The sequence below is a fragment of the Triticum dicoccoides genome, chromosome 1B (genome assembly GCF_002162155.2).
Source record: "Triticum dicoccoides isolate Atlit2015 ecotype Zavitan chromosome 1B, WEW_v2.0, whole genome shotgun sequence".
Classification (NCBI taxonomy): Eukaryota; Viridiplantae; Streptophyta; class Magnoliopsida; order Poales; family Poaceae; genus Triticum; species Triticum dicoccoides.
Genome location: NC_041381.1, coordinates 392667530 through 392683997, shown reverse-complemented (window position 1 = coordinate 392683997; position 16468 = coordinate 392667530). Strand labels below are relative to the sequence as shown.

General features: G+C 50.0%; 1 pseudogene; it reads right to left on the bottom strand.

The window, feature by feature from the left end:
* Window positions 1–11826: 11826 nt before the first annotated feature.
* On the bottom strand, window positions 11827–15979 carry LOC119337289 (annotated as a pseudogene).
* Between the last annotated feature and the right edge of the window lie 489 nt (window positions 15980–16468).

Here is a 16468-nt window from a genome sequence, read left to right as displayed (position 1 = left end):
TGGGAGGACTAAGGTTGTCCAGATGTGCGGTGGTCTTGGGATCCAGATGAGGAATAAGAGTACTTTCCCGGCCATGACCCTTCCTGAGTCGGTCAGAGGGTGGCAGTCGACTTGGTTCTACTGCCAAGACGAGTCGACGCCGAGGCAGTCGACTGGTCTCCCTCTGTTTTCCATGGACCGAGTGGACAAACCCTCTTCTCTGAAAGTGCTTCCTGAGGAGAAAGTTCAGGTAAAAATGCTGATGGAGCGCGTAGTCCAACTCGTTAGAGAAGGAGTGACAGGTATGGATCTTCTGGAGGTCTTCCTTAGGCGGCGCATCCAACCACTTCAGTACCGAGGCCATCCGATGTGGCTGTATTGTGGGACCGAGGACACCACTCGGGTCCATCCAGAGGCGGTCGACGATGCCACACTGGAGAGGTGGGTGACCGCAATCACGGGGAATAAGGGCAACCCTCGAGCGGCCAGAAGGATCCCACCACTCGACTGTACCTACACACTGGACACGGTATGGCCATTTATTTCCAATTGCAATCTTGCTTTATTCATCCTGCTTCGCTGTGAATTGGTCGAGTGATCTTTGTTTTGCTTTGTTGCTTGACAGGCCACCACGGAGTTATACTCGATGCCCAATGGAGCGCAGACGCCGACTGAAGAGGAGGAAGGAAGTGGCGGTGAAAGCCCGGAGGAGTGGGATTCGGATGCTGACGACGATGATGAAGCTGAAGACTCTGATGAGGAGGAAGAGGAGGAGGAGGAGGAGGAAGTTGCACCTCCCCGCTCGGAAAGACGCTCGAAGCTTGTCCATGATCCCGCGACTGAGCGTGGTAAGGGGGTCGCGACCGCTACCCAGTCGACCAAGCGCCCTCGGACTACTTCTCCGGCGCCGACTGAGAAGGCTCCGAAGCAATCTCGAGTGGCACCGTCGAAACCTGCGAAGGTCTTGCCGAAGATGAAGATGGTGATCCCCACTATCTCAGGGTAATGGTAGTCTTGAGTTTTCCCCGTTTCATGAACTTGTTCTTGGTCGACTCATGGGTCAATCGACTGACTTATGGAACTGCGGTGCTGCTACTTCTGATACTTCGGCCAGGGCTGAAGACCACGAGATGGAGGATGCTGCTACCTCAAAACCTGGTATGACTCTTGTGATGCCGTTTTCAGTCGATTGCCTTATTGTTTCTAATTTTGATTCTTTCTGCAGCTTCATCTAACGTTGTTATTGACCTTCCTGACGACGACGAGGAGGAACCACCAAGGCAGAGGAGGAGCAAGAAAACGTCTGCTGGCAAGGCGACTCAGGATGTGCCAGCAACTGAGACGTTGGTCGTGGAGGGAGACAATGTCACTCGGCCTACCGTAACCTTTGCGGTGCCGTTGATGAGTGCTCGTCGTTTCATCGTCGAGTGCTGCTCAACCCTCGCTTTTCTCCACCTACCCCGTTCCAGAAGACCAAGCTAGTGCTGCTAAAGAAGCAATACGCCAAGCGGGGGTCATGATGGAGCAAGTGAAGGCAATACGAGAAGCCAGCCAGGCAGCCTATGACGCCAGTTCGGCTCTTCAGAGTAATGTTCAGGTCAGTCGGTCACTGCCTGTTCTATTAGGATATGATATCTGAAAACTCTTCTTTCTGAAATTCTTAGAGTTTGTCCTACACCCACTGGGTGTGTCGATTGAAATTCCGGATTAGTGGGGGCACGCTGAGTGCACCCACTGGGTGTAGTCCCCAAGGCTCTGGTCGACTGCTGGCAGTCGACCATAGGCTTTAAGTTTTTTCCTTACTCGACTAGGTCGAATAGATTCATAGACCGGTGGGGGCACGCTGAGTGCACCCACTGGGTGTAGTCCCCGAGACTGTGGTCGACTGCTGTCAGTCGACTATAGTCTGAAGAACATCTCTCCCCCTTTTTTTGTTGGTCGACTGGTCGACTCTAACTGATGAAACTAGTGGGGGCACGCTGAGTGCACCCACTGGGTGTAGTCCCCGAGACTATGGTCGAATGTTTGTATTCGGCCGTAGTCTTAGAAACGCTATGATTTTTCCTTACTCACTCGGAAGTGAATTGTCTTTGACATCTGTCGATTGGTTCTTCGTAGAAATCCTGTGACCTTGCGGCTCGTTATACTAAGTTGGAGAACAAACACATTCAGCTCGAGCTCGATCTGAAACTGGCTCAAGAGAACTTAACGAAGGCGAAGGAGGAAGCTAAAGGTATGCTTGGTGAGGCCTTTGACGACTTCCTTTGCCTCTTACTTGTTTCCGAATCTAATCTCACTGTAACTTTGTAGACAAAGTGAGGGATGCCCTGAAGAAGCAAGAGCTTGACTTGGCTGAGATGCAAAAAACTGCTTTAGAGAAGACCAGGCTTGCGGATGAGAAGCTGGCTTCAGTGACCAAGCTTGAAGAAGAAAACACCAATTTGAAAGCTGCTCTTGATGTTGCCAATCAGGAGGTCAGTCGACTGAAAAGTGACAAGACCACCCTGAATGACAAGGCCAGTGAGTTGAAGAGAAAGAAGAACGATCTAGAGGCTTATCTGGGTGGACTCGCCAAGAAGTTTTTCCTCATGCTTGAAGGTAATCCTTTGTATCAAACAAATATTTTAATTGTAACCTCCGACTGTTTGTCTTGACTCGGTGGTTGTTCTTGTAGAATTTTGTTAGAACTTTGAAGAGGAGACTGGTCGACTGGAAGTAAACCTGGACCCCATCAACTCTCCCGTGAAAGATGAAGTCGCCATGAATGTGCTCCGGCTTGAATCTCGTGTTGCTGCTATCATCGACTATCACGCAAGGCTGAAGGTCGCAACTTCTCGCATCGACACAACACTCTGGCCAAGAGAGACGCTCCAGAACGACCTCGAGTCCCTAATGACTCGACTGAACGAGGTCCCAAGTCGAGTGCAGGAGTGGAAGAAGTCTTCGGCCAGGTGCGGTGCGGATGTTGCTCTGTCTCTGGTCCGCGTTCACTGCAAGGATGCACGAGAGGACAAGCTGGTGGCTCTTAGGGTGGCTAACACCAAGAAGCATGATTTCAGATCTTTCATGGAGACGTTCATTGCTGCTGCCACTCGGATTGCAGATGGAATTGATCTGGACGAGTTTGTTGCACCTTCCAGCCCTCCACAGGAGGGGTAAAAAACTTCTGAGCTTGATACTTTAAATTTGCCTCGGTATGCCGAGTGAGTTTTGTAACCGACAAACCTTAACAGGCCTAGCGCCTGAGCACTTTCGGTTCCGTTAGGTGTTATCCGAACTTGGATTCGACGTTGAATATGTTTGCATTTGGTTTGAGGTGTCTTTTGCAGGTTAAAGCGAAGCGCTCATTGCAATCGACTTGTTCCCCAATACACTTAGGCGAGCACTGGGCTGCAGCTAAGCCCCCGAGTGAGAGGTTTGCTCTCCACTCGGCAGGATTTTCACATACTTAGGCGAGCGCTAGGCTGCAGCTAAGCCCCCGAGTGGGAGGTTTGCTCTCCACTCGGTAGGATTTTAGATACTTAGGCGAGCACTAGGCTGCAGCTAAGCCCCCGAGTGGGAGGTTTGCTCTCCACTCGGTAGGATTTTCAAGAACTTAGGCGAGCACTGGGCTGCAGCTAAGCCCCCGAGTGGGAGGTTTGCTCTCCACTCGGTAGGATTTTGTATTGGTGGCGTAGCTCGGAAGGAGAGGGTAGCAGTCGACCTGCACCTCGTCCTCCTTGCAGAGAGCATGTTATACTTGTGGCGTAGCTCGCAAGGAGAGGGTAGCAGTCGACCTGCACCTCGTCTTCCTTGCAAAGCGCACGTTGTACTTGTGGCGTAGCTCGGAAGGAGAGGGTAGCAGTCGACCTGCACCTCGTCCTCCTTGCGAAACGCACGTTGTATTTGTACTTAGGCGAGCACAATGCTGCAGCTAAGCCTCCGAGTGGAAGGCTGGCTTACCACTCGACAGGATTTTGTTTATCTTAGGCGAGTACTTGGACTGCAGCTAAGCCTCCGAGTGGAAGGCTGGCTTACCACTCGACAGGATTTTGTTTATCTTAGGCGAGTACTTGGGCTGCAGCTAAGCCTTCGAGTGGAAGGCTGGCTTACCACTTGGTAGGATTTTGTTTATCTTAGGTGAGTACTTGGACTGCAGCTAAGCCTCCGAGTGGAAGGCTGGCTTACCACTCGACATGATTTTGTTTATCTTAGGCGAGTACTTGGACTGCAGCTAAGCCTCCGAGTGGAAGGCTGGCTTACCACTCGGTAGGATTTTGTTTATCTTAGGCGAAACGGATTTCGCAGCTAAGCCTTCGTGTGGGAGACTGGCTCACCACTTGGTTAGGATTTTTTTTACAGACTTGGGCGAATCGGATTCGCGGCCAAGCCACCCACTGGGGGATTGTTTTGAGTGGACAAAAGAAATAATGATTACTAGGAAAATTATAAAGCTCTTGTCTTTGATAAATAAACTACAAAAGTACTTTTATTACAACTCATCCGAGTGAATACTTAGGTGTAAAAGGGGCGGAGAAGCTCCGCGTTCCAAGCTCGGGGATCGTCGATCTGATGCTCGACATTGTAAAGACGGTATGCTCCATTGTGGAGAACCTTGGTGACGATGAAGGGACCTTCCCAAGAAGGAGCAAGCTTGTGTGGTTTTTGCTGATCCACTCGGAGAACTAAATCACCTTCCTGGAAGGCTCGACTCTTCACGTTTTTGGCGTGGAAGCGACGCAAGTCTTGTTGGTAAATGGTCGATCTGATCAGAGCCATCTCCCTTTCTTCCTCTAAAAGGTCGACTACATCCTGCCGTGCTTGTTCTGCTTCAGCTTCAGTGTAGAGCTCGACCCGGGGAGCATTGTGGAGAAGGTCACTCGGCAAGACTGCTTCAGCTCCGTAGACCAAGAAGAATGGAGTTCTTCCAGTCGACCGGTTGGGCGTGGTCCTTAACCCCCAAAGCACCGAGGGAAGTTCGTCGACCCATGCACCAGCCGCATGCTTAAGATCACGCATCAAACGGGGTTTCAACCCTTTGAGAATCAAACCGTTGGCTCGTTCTGCCTGTCCATTCGACTGTGGATGAGCGACTGAAGCATAGTCGACTCGTGTGCCTTGAGACGTACAGAAAGCTCTGAACTCTTCGGAGTCGAAGTTTGACCCGTTGTCAGTGATGATGATGTGCGGGACTCCATATCTGAATATCAATTCTCTGATGAAGCTGACAGCAGTACCGGCATCGAGGTTCTTGATGGGTTTAGCTCCGATCCACTTGGTGAACTTGTCGACTGCTACCAGCACATGGGTAAAACCACTTCTGCCTGTTCTCAAAGGACCGACCATATCCAAACCCCATACTGCAAAGGGCCAGACGAGTGGTATAGTCTTCAAAGCTGACGCGGGCTTGTGTGACATATTGGAGTAAAATTGACATCCCTCGCACTTGTCGACTATCTCCTTCGCCATTTCATTCGCTCTTGGCCAATAAAATCCGGCTCGGTATGCTTTGGCCACGATGGTCCGAGAGGACGCATGATGGCCACAGGTCCCCGAGTGGATGTCATCAAGGATTATTCGACCTTCCTCCGGTGTTATGCATTTCTGACCAACTCCAGTCGCGCTTTCTCTGTACAACTGTCCTCTTATCACGGTAAAGGCCTTAGATCGGCGGACGATCTGTCGAGCCTCTTCTTCGTCCTCCCGGAGTTCTTTCCTCAAGATATACGCGACATATGGTACTGTCCAATCTGGAGTGATCACTAGAACTTCCATGATCAGGTTGACCACTTCTGGGACTTCAACCTCAGTTGGGTCCGTAACACTCTTAGGTTGCGGAGCTTCATCGGTAAAAGGATCTTCTACGACTGACGGAGTGTGGATATGCTCCAAGAACACATCACTGGGGATGGCTTCTCTCTTGGATCCTATCTTCGCCAGATCGTCAGCTGCTTGATTTCTCAGTCGGGGTATGTGGTGGAGCTCTAACCCTTCGAACTTCTTTTCGAGCTTCCTCACTGCATTGCAGTATCCAGTCATGGCTGGGCTTCTAACGTCCCACTCCTTCATCACCTGATTGACCACCAAATCTGAGTCGCCATAAACCATAAGGCGACGGACGCCGAGTGAGATGGCCATGCGCAACCCATACAAGAGTGCTTCATATTCTGCTTCATTGTTGGAGGAATCAAAGTGGATTTGGAGCACATATCTGAGTTTATCTCCTCGGGGGGAAACCAAAACAACCCCAGCACCAAAACCATTTAACATCTTAGATCCATCAAAGAACATGGTCCAATGCTTCGAGTGAACTTGAGTCGGCTGCTGTTGCTCAATCCACTCGGCAAGGAAATCTGCTATAGCCTGGGACCTAATGGCTTTCTTTGCCTCGAATTTGACATCAAGGGGAAGGAGTTCAATCGCCCATTTAGCCACTCGACCAGTTGCATCTCTGTTATGCAGAATCTCTGACAATGGTGCGTCGCTGACGACTGTAATGTCGTGATCAGAGAAATAATGAGCAACCTTCTTCATGGTCATGTAGATCCCATACACAAGCTTCTGATAATGAGGATATCTTTGCTTCGATGGGGTCAAAACTTCAGAGAGATAATACACTAGGCGCTGAACTTTGAAGGCTTTCCCTTCTTCTTCCCGCTCGACCGTAAGTATTGTACTGACGACTTGTCCTGTGGCTGCAATATAAAGCAACAGAGGCTCTTTGCTGATTGGAGCAGCAAGCACTGGCTGGGTGGAGAGCAGAGTTTTTAACTCGGCAAACGCTGCATCAGCTTCTGGAGTCCACTCGAACTTGTCTGCCTTCTTCATCAGTCGGTAAAGGGGCAATGCCTTTTCACCGAGGCAAGAGATGAATCGACTTAAAGCGGCCAAGCATCCAGTAAGCTTCTGGACGTCGTGCACACGCACAGGGCATTTCATTCAGAGTATGGTGCCGACTTTTTCTGGGTTAGCATCGATTCCTCGTTCTGAAACAAGAAAACCGAGTAACTTTCCGCCAGGTACTCCGAATGTGCACTTCGATGGATTGAGCTTGATATCATATCTTTTGAGATTGGCAAATGTTTCGGCTAGGTCAGTCAATAGGTCGGAACCCTTCCGCGACTTGACCACGATATCATCCATGTACGCTTCCACATTCCGACTGATTTGAGTGAGTAAACACTTTTGAATCATTCTCATGAACATGGCTCCGGCATTCTTGAGGCCGAATGGCATGGTGATATAGCAGAAGCACCCGAATGGAGTGATGAAAGTTGTTTTGATTTCGTCAGGTCCATACAGACGGATCTGATGATACCCGGAATAAGCGTCTAGAAAAGACAATCTCTCGCACCCTGCAGTCGAGTCGACAATTTGGTCGATGCGAGGGAGAGGAAAATGATCTTTCGGGCAGGCTCGATTGATATGTTTGAAATCAATGCACATACGAAGTGAATTGTCCTTCTTGGGAACCATGATGACATTGGTGAGCCACTCGGAGTGGTATATCTCTCGGATGAACTCTGCTGCAAGGAGTCGAGCCACTTCCTCGCCAATGGCTTTTTTCTTTTGAATGGCGGACCGTCGAAGATGTTCTTTAACGGGTTTCACTTTTGAGTCGACTCTAAGGCGATGCTCAACCAGCCCCCTAGGAACACCCGGCATGTCAGCTGGCTTCCATGCAAAGATGTCCCAGTTCTCACAGAGGAACTGGATGAGCGCTTCTTCCTATTTAGAGTCGAGTGTTGTGGAAATATGGGTCGGAGCTGCATTGGGGTCAGTCGGGTGGATATGAACTGGCTTCGTCTCCCCGGACGACTGAAATGCTGACTCTGTGGTGGGCTTCTTGGCTCGCAGCAAATCACTCGGATCTGCATTCTTCTTGTATTCCTCCAGCTCTACCACTGTTATCTGGTCATCCGCAATCTTTGAGCCTTTCTGGAAACACTCTTCTGCCTTCTTTCGACTGCTAGTGATGGTGATCACGCCTTTGGGGCCAGGCATCTTTAACTTGAGGTACACATAACATGGTCGAGCCATGAAGCGGGCATAGGCTGGTCTTCCCAAAATAGCGTGGTAGGCGCTTCGGAAATCCACGACTTCAAATGTCAGCTTCTCTTTGCGGAAATGCTTCGAGTCGCCGAACACTAAATCCAGAGCTATTTCGCCGAGTGACTCAGCCTTCTTTCCCGGGATGACTCCGTGAAAACTCATGTTGCTGGAACTGAGCCTGGACATCGGAATGCCCATTCCCTTGAGCGTCTCTACATACAGTATATTCAATCCACTGCCGCCATCCATCAATACCTTCGTCAGTCGAGTGCCTTCGACGACTGGGTCGACCACCAGCGCTTGCCTCCCAGGGGTGGCAATGTGAGTAGGATGATCAGACTGGTCGAAAGTAATGGGAGTTTGCGACCATCTCAGATAGTTTGGTGTCGCCGGGGCGACCATATTGACCTCACGGTTGATCACTTTCAGTCGACTTTTGCTCTCTACATCAGCAAAAATCATCAGAGTGGAGTTGACATGAGGGTACTCTCCATCACTGTCCTCCTTGTCCTCAGCCTTGTCCGACTCCTTCGCTTTGTCCTTCGACTGTTTCCCTTGAAACTGCTGGATTAAGAGTCGGCACTGGCGAGTGGTATGCTTTGGGTAGATGAAGTTACCCTCTTCGTCTTTCTTCGTGTGGATATGACACGGTAGATCCATCATGTCGTTACCTTCCTTATCTTTTACCTTCTTGGGGTTCCAAGATCCTTTGGGCTTCCCTTTGAATTTGCCCTGAGTCACGGCCAGAGCCTCTCCAGGAGCAGCTGGCTCGGCCTTCCGCTTTTGCTTCCGACTGGAGTTTCCTTTATCCACTGACTCGGCTTGTACTTGCCACTCCGGAGTCGGTCCTCTTCTTCGCCATTGGCGTACTTGGTGGCTATTTCCATCATCCGACTCAGGGTCATATCTCCAGTTCGACCAAACTTCAGGCTCAACTCTCTGTTCTTGACACCATCCTTGAAGGCGCAGACCGCTTGATGGTCTGACACATTCTCTACAGTATGATGCAAAGTGATCCATCTCTGGATGTAATCTCTCAGTGTTTCACTCGACTTTTGTACGCAAACTTGCAGCTCTGTCAATCCGGCCGGTCGCTTGCAAGTTCCCTTGAACGTCCTGACGAACACTCGGGAAAGATCTTCCCAGGTGTAAATGCTGCTAGGAGCTAACTGATTCAACCACGCCCTGGCCGAACCCTCTAGCATAAGTGGCAAATGCTTCATGGCCACCTCATCATTACCGCCACCAATCTGAACAGCCACTCGGTAATCTTCAAGCCAAGTTTCAGGCTTAGATTCTCCGATGAACTTACTCACTCCAGTCGCCAACCTGAAGTTGGGGGGTATCAGTGCGGCTCTGATGGCTCTGCTAAAGCATTCTGGACCCGAAACATGGACTCGGCTGCTTGTGGGCACATCTCTGTCATGGCCACCTCTATGAGCTCTGTTCCGGTCGACCAAACCTTGCACGATGATGGATCTCGCGTAAAAGCCTGGCTCTCTGGGGTCGACTGGAGCTCTCCGGCCAACACTGAGCTGGCGTCTGTCATCTTGCTGCCGATGGGCGTTAGACCCACTTCTCGAGGAAGGAGTGGGCACTCGACGCCTGTCATCACGATCAAATCGATCATCATGGTGGTCCCGCCGGCCTTCACGTCCCACGCGCCTCGGAGGCGACCTTGGACTGTGAGCCGACTGAACAGTATTCGCAGTGACGGATCGACTATGAATCCTGTTGCGCGACTGCGACACAGCTGAATTCTGATCTCCTACCGCCCGGAGCAAATCTCTGATCTGCATCAAGCCTCTTCCAGCCTCCGACTGAGAGGGCTGAATTGACTCCGCTATACGGGCTGCAGCTGCCAAATTTTGAATCGGGGTTCGATATACCTGAGTCGGTTGCGGAAAGAGCTGGCGTCGGCGGGAGTCGGGTACTCGCTGACGCGCACGCTCGTCGAGTGCTCGCTGGAGGTTCTCCAGTCGAGTGCGTTCAGCCAGGTTGGCTAAACGCGCCTCTTCCAGGGCACAAGCCTCAGGAGTTTCTCCTGCAATGGGAGTATGCAGGGCATCCATGTTCCGGCGGCGAAGTTCTTCCCTCTGCTAAGAAGTGAGTGGCTCAGGCTGATACTCTTCGTGGGCCTGAGCGGGGTCGCCCCCGTCGTCCATCCCGTCGTTGCGGGGGAAACTAGGAGGACTACGAGGCCCGTTGACCATCAGGACCTCCGCCGCTGGATCACTGCTATCGCACTCGGATGCAGTCTCTACGGAGCCAGTCGAACAGGCCGTAGAGAGATTCGTCGGGCTCAATTGCCGCGACTTGGGTGGTGGCCGATTGGCGAGCCACTGCGTGTCTCACCCATCGCTGGAGCCTCGACCGACCGGAGCGCTTGCGCTGGCGGGAGACAGGGAGGGAGGACGGCACAGGAGTCGACCAGTATGGGGTCGACGGCTGCCGCAGCAGGACGCCGCGGACACACGCCCGAAAGTGCGTCGCCCTGCGGACGGGGAGCGCGTCGATGTCGAGTGGTGCCTCCTGGAGCCAAGCGGAGTCGTCGGCGATGAAAGTGAGCGCACCGAGACGGATCTCGCGACCCTCGACCAGAGCTCCGCCGGAAACCATGATGAAGGCAATCGGACAAATTGCAACTTCTCCAAAAAGTCGCTAAGACACCTGCCCCACGGTGGGCGCCAACTGTCGTGGTTCTAAGTCTGACAGTAGAATGGGGGGTAGGTATGGAGTGGCAAGATCCTAGCTATGGAGTAGTTGTACACACGAGTGTTTAACGAGTTCAGGCCCTTCTCTGAGGAAGTAAAAGCCCTACGTGTCGGAGCCCGGAGGCGGTCAACTGGTTTATGTGTATATGAGTTACAGGGGTGCGAACCCTTCTACCAGTGGAGGGGGGTGGCTTATATAGAGGACGCCAGGACCCCAGCCAACCCACGTAGCAGAGGGTTAAAGTACATTAAGGCCGGACGTTACTGGTAACGCCCTACATAAAGTGTCATCATGACCATTAAGACTACTTAATTACAGACCGTTTGGATACGTAGTAGATCCTGAACTCCTGATGGTCGAGTGAGTCTTCATGGTCGAGTGTCTTTAGGTTCGTCGAGTGTCTTTTAGCCGGTCGAGTGGAGTCTCTCTTGGTCGACTCGAAGTTAGCTTCGTCTAAGGATGTCCTTGGGTATGGTATCCTAGATAGGTCCATGACCCTACCCTAGGTACATAACATCATCACTGTGGCCTGCAACACCACCCACGGTGCCTCCTGTGCGACCAGGAACCAGAGACGATTGGACACCTGATGCTTGCGTGCCCATTCACCAGGCAGACTTGGCACGAGGTCCTTTCTTGGCTACGCCTACCGGCACCGACACCCGATCACGACGGCTCGCTCATGGATTGGTGGCTGCGCGCTAAGGAATTCACACCGCCAGCGCTTCGCAAGGCCCTCAAATCTGTGGCGCCTATTGGTGCCGTGGATGGTTTGGAAGCATAGGAACGCGTGTGTTTTCGACCATGTGAGGCCTTCGCTGAATGAGCTTGTAGACAGGATTAAAGACGAGACCCGATGTTGGGCAAAGGCCGGAGCACAAGGGCTCGGGTTGTTTTGCCACCATCCTGGGATGTCCACTAGGCCCTCTTGGCTGTGTAAAACTACCTCCCAGGAGGATGTAAATTCCCCTTTCTTTCCAATGCAATGAAACGCAAAAGCCATTTGCGTTTTCTCGAAAAAAAAAAGTTGCAACTCAAGCGGTAATTCACATCCAAGCCAAAGCTCTGCACCTAACGAACAGTAAATCCAAAAAAAGTACAAAATTCTAAACTCTTCTGGAATAAAAAAATGCCCGCCTGCACAAGGAGCATGCAGATTTTCGTGGTATTTGGAAATTTAAGGACCTCTACGCAAAAATACAAAATTGGGTCCAAACAGTGTTCCTTTTTAAAGTTTGAATTTACTGTCCATGCCCAGGTGATCTGGGCACCGAATCACCGCGCTCCAACTCAATGCACTATCAGCATATACTACACGGATACATCTTAGTTTTCATCCAAGTGAGCAACGAACAATATTTTGTTCGACAACAACAGTCCACATCCTTCTGGGTATTAAATTCGGATACATGTAGCCTGCAAGGTGAACGAGGCCTCAGTTTTCTTTAAGACGAATAAACATGTACAGTCACAGGAAATTTCGAGGATATGCAAGATGGATACATACTTGGAGATCCAACCCAATGTGTTTAGCAATCTCTATCTTCCTCATAATATATTCATTCCACGTCTTCTCTTTGTGAAGCTGAAATTTAAAATGAAGTTTAGTTGCAATCTTCAAGAATAAAAAAGGAACTCGCAGACTGTACCAGAACAAGCATGCATAACCTTACTCCAAACCGCCATTGTAATCAACCTACGTCCTTCATCCTCTGGAGTCTACAGCAATCAAAGGTTTGTGTCATCTATATGAGATTTTAAGAAGGTACACAAATTAAAAGAACACAATGATGTGCTATCTTCATCCCATATTGCTCGTATCGCAGCAGAGAGACGGTTTAAACTCACCCGAATACAGCAAAAAAATTAAAAGAACACAATGACGCACTATCTTCTATATCTAAATAGTTAGTCCCTACTATTGGATTTCTCTGCAATTTTATGCAGCCACGCCACCACCAAATAGTAAATAGTGTCTCCAAACAAGTGTCGGGATTGGCAACTTCACGCTGGGCAATCTGGAAGACTAGAAACAGGGATTGCTTTGAGCACAAACTAATAAATTTGTCGGCTGAATTTATTTATTTTTCCTGTTAGCCTTCACAAAAATATGGGCAGGGCTCCAAACAGGCAATGACTAAGTTTCCTAGAGGATAAACTGTTGAAACATCAGGAGGCGCTCCACCAACAGTGTACCTAGAGAAGCAGATGGGACACCTGCATCCAAAACTTGCCCTGATGATTGTTTGGATAATTATTCACAGCAACTTGCCAATGTAATGGGCTATGTAACTTCTGATGTGTTTTGACTCTGCTTTGCAGTTTAGAACTGTTAGCTGCTAATACTCTCTGCTGGGTTGTGGCTCGTGTGTGTTATACCCTGGTCAGTAACTAGTTTTCGCTTTAATCCTTTTAATTTTCTTTCTTTTGAACTGCTAGTGATAGCGGTAGCTGTTCAACCTGTCTAGAACTAATGGAATCGAGAGGTGGGCCCTCATTAAAAAAAGCACACTCAACGATGTGATTCACTGTAAATTGCATATAATTTTTATATATCATACATACCTCATCAGAGATATCTTCCACGCAAGTATCAAACTGGAAAAAAATGAAAGGATTAGCAAGGATAATGCACGTCAATAATCAGAACTCCATAGGATTAGGGCATAAATTGCAGAACCGCGGTCTACAGGAACTTACAGTTGATTGCAAACGAGTATAGATACTACTATTATCCAGTACAAATTGTATACACTTCTCCTGTCGAGGGAACATGTTCTCTTGCTGGATTTGTTCCAGAGCCTGTCTGAATGTAATCTGAGCAATGTCCAAGAACGGAACATAAATCACCAAGTGAACACAAACAGATACTATGGTTTTGTTTGTAAAGACCAAGGTTTCATTGGATGAGTACACCACAAATGACAGCTCCATACTATACATGCCAAGGTACGATGCTAACCTTTCGCTTAGTGAGACGTTTCCAAATCTCAAAAAGAAGAGGATCAATTTCTTCACGGTCAAAATGATCAAATCTCGTGTTAAAAATATGATCCTGAATAAAAAGAATGTTGATGTCAAATAAAACAAGAACTGTTGCTGATCTCAGGAATTACTGAAAGAGATATATTGTACCGTGTATGCAGTCAATGTTAGATTGATCTCTCCTCCAATGGGCCCAACGGCTCATTGGGCCCTTGACCCACGCCCTGATCGGGGGCGTCCAGCCCAAGCAAGGTTGGTGGGCCCCTGTCGCGCAGTGCTATAAAGAGGAGGTGGGGACTAGGGCACAGGGTACGAGGTTCGTCGCCGCCACTGTTCCCCACTCCTAACCCTAATCCGATCTGGAGGGAGGCGCTGAAGCGACGGGAAGCTCCACCACAGCCACTGCCACCTCACCTCTCTCTGTCATCTCCGGCACCATCACCATGGCCGGCACCAGGAGCTCCTCGAGCCACAAGAAGAAGGTAAGAACTACCGGAATATCTAGCCTAACCGATCCCGACGGATCTAACAGTCAAAGCTAAATCAAAGCTCATGTGGGGAAAGTCTAGCGCGATCTCCACTGCTTGCCGAAATCCTCTAGCTTCCACCTCTATCCACTAAAGAGCAAAAGGGTTATCATGGTATTATACTTCATTTGTACCTTTTACTCCACATGGTTTTCTTTACGGCATGTTTACCTCAGGAGATCCTCGTTCAAATTCCATGTAACGTTTAATCCACTGTCTCAAAAGATAAAGGTTATTGGTATCCTAGAAAGATGAAGAAATTAGAGTAGATTAAACCTTCATAGTACATCTGATGATGCATACCTTGATTTTCTTTGATATTTCTTCAAAGTACTTGAGATACTCTTCATCTGTTTCATAGGTAGTAAACCATGAGCAGTACTTCTCCCAGTCAAGGTACCTCGTGCCCTGCACTCCCAAGGGAGAGAAGAAATAGATGACATACATTACTTAACGAAAGGTTTCGATGCTATTAAACAAATTTACTGTGCTAATTAAACTTGTGTACAATGTTCATCATCACTGAAGTGTTAAAACAAGGGACAGTTCTGAAGAAAAACAAAAGCTTCAAAAACATAGCTTCGACATCAGGGGAAGTAGTGAGTGTGTAACCATGTCTGGATATTTCATACTTCCCACAGTCTCCAGGATGCAATTTCAATATTTGGCACTTTCAGAACTACAAAACTTTAATATAGAGAAATCACTGTGTGAAAAATACCACCATGGCACTTTTACATGATCAATCCAAATACATACAAAGGTGCTACGAATTATTAATATTGCTTCAAAACTGAACACCGCGACAAGGATTTGCAACTAGAAGGAACACGGCATCTTATTTGGTCCAAGCAGAAGTATCAGATTAGTTGAAATGCGCAATTGATTCACGCGTGCTATATAAACTAAATGCTGAAGCTGAAGCTGAACTAGGCATCGTTATGAGTATGAGCGGATGCCACTTACATCTCCATTTTTAAGGACAAGGCGGTGGTAGTCACTCAAGTAGGAGTGGACCGAGTGGTCAGGGTCGAAGTACCAATCAATGCTGTCATCATGGTCGTAGTCACTGAAGTAATACGTTTCCTCGAGAGCTTCCGGGGAGTATTCCTTTCTCAGAGTCATGTCATCCAGCTCATCCATGGGCACTCCCTGTGCCATCTGCATGTGCAACAGAAACACAAGCCGTGAGAGATAAAGTTCATCAGAAACTTGCAGGAGCATTGCAGATAAATTAGCAGAAAACAGACGGGATGCGCACACAAGACGGGATGTGCACACAAGATAATAGGGGGAATGCCAGGAAATAATAACCTTGGATGCTCTGATGCGGTAGAGCGCAAGGCGCTAGTCGACCTTGCGTTGCTGTTCACTGTCCATCCTGGGCCCGACGATGGTTGTGGGACGAGGCCTGCTGGACAAAACAGCGAGGTGCTTGCGGAAATCCTCCTCGCTGACTCTGTAATCCTCCTGGTCCGCGAGCTCGTGTGATGAATCCGATGGCGGCCAGACCATAGCACGCGCAGAGGACGATCTGAGAGACGGGCCTTCATCACTGCCACCAGCGCCGGAGCCGAACTCTGGATCAAATTGAACGGGGTCCTCCCGTGCGGCATCTCTGCCGGCAATCGAGATCATCACCGAACCCAAACCCTAATGTGTGATCGTCGGAAGGGGATTTCGCTTCTTCCCTTCTCGCCGGTCTCCTCTGTTGGAGGAATCCCTCCTCATTGTGCCGGACAGTCCTAGTCTTTTTCTTTTTCTTTGAGGTAGACAGTCCTGGTCTAGTCTAGGATGAAACAAGAGGATGGTCACCCTAGGGCCCCAGCGTCGCTCCGCTCGGGGCGACTCAGGTGGCGAGAAAACCCTAGCCGCCGGCCCCCCTTCCCCTCCTCCTCCCCCCTCGCCGCCGCCCGAGGAGGCCTCCGGCGAAGCCCGCGTGGTCGCCCAGGACGGTGGCGGCGAGGATCTGGTTGCTTCGCTCCTCGCGGAGGGCTTTGGGCGCCGAGGCAGCGGCCTCGGGTGGTGCGACGGTGCCGTTTCTGCGGCGAGCGGCGTCGCGGGTGTTGCCCCCCGTCTTCTTGGTCGCGAGGGCAGCGAGTGACGGCGGGCGCTGGCGCCGGTCGCAGCGGGGGCGCCCCCCCTGTTTCGGGCCTGGATCTGAAGGCAGCCTCCACTCCCCCTCAGCGCGCTCCTCCTCGCCGGATCTGGTCGCCGGCGGCCTCTGAACG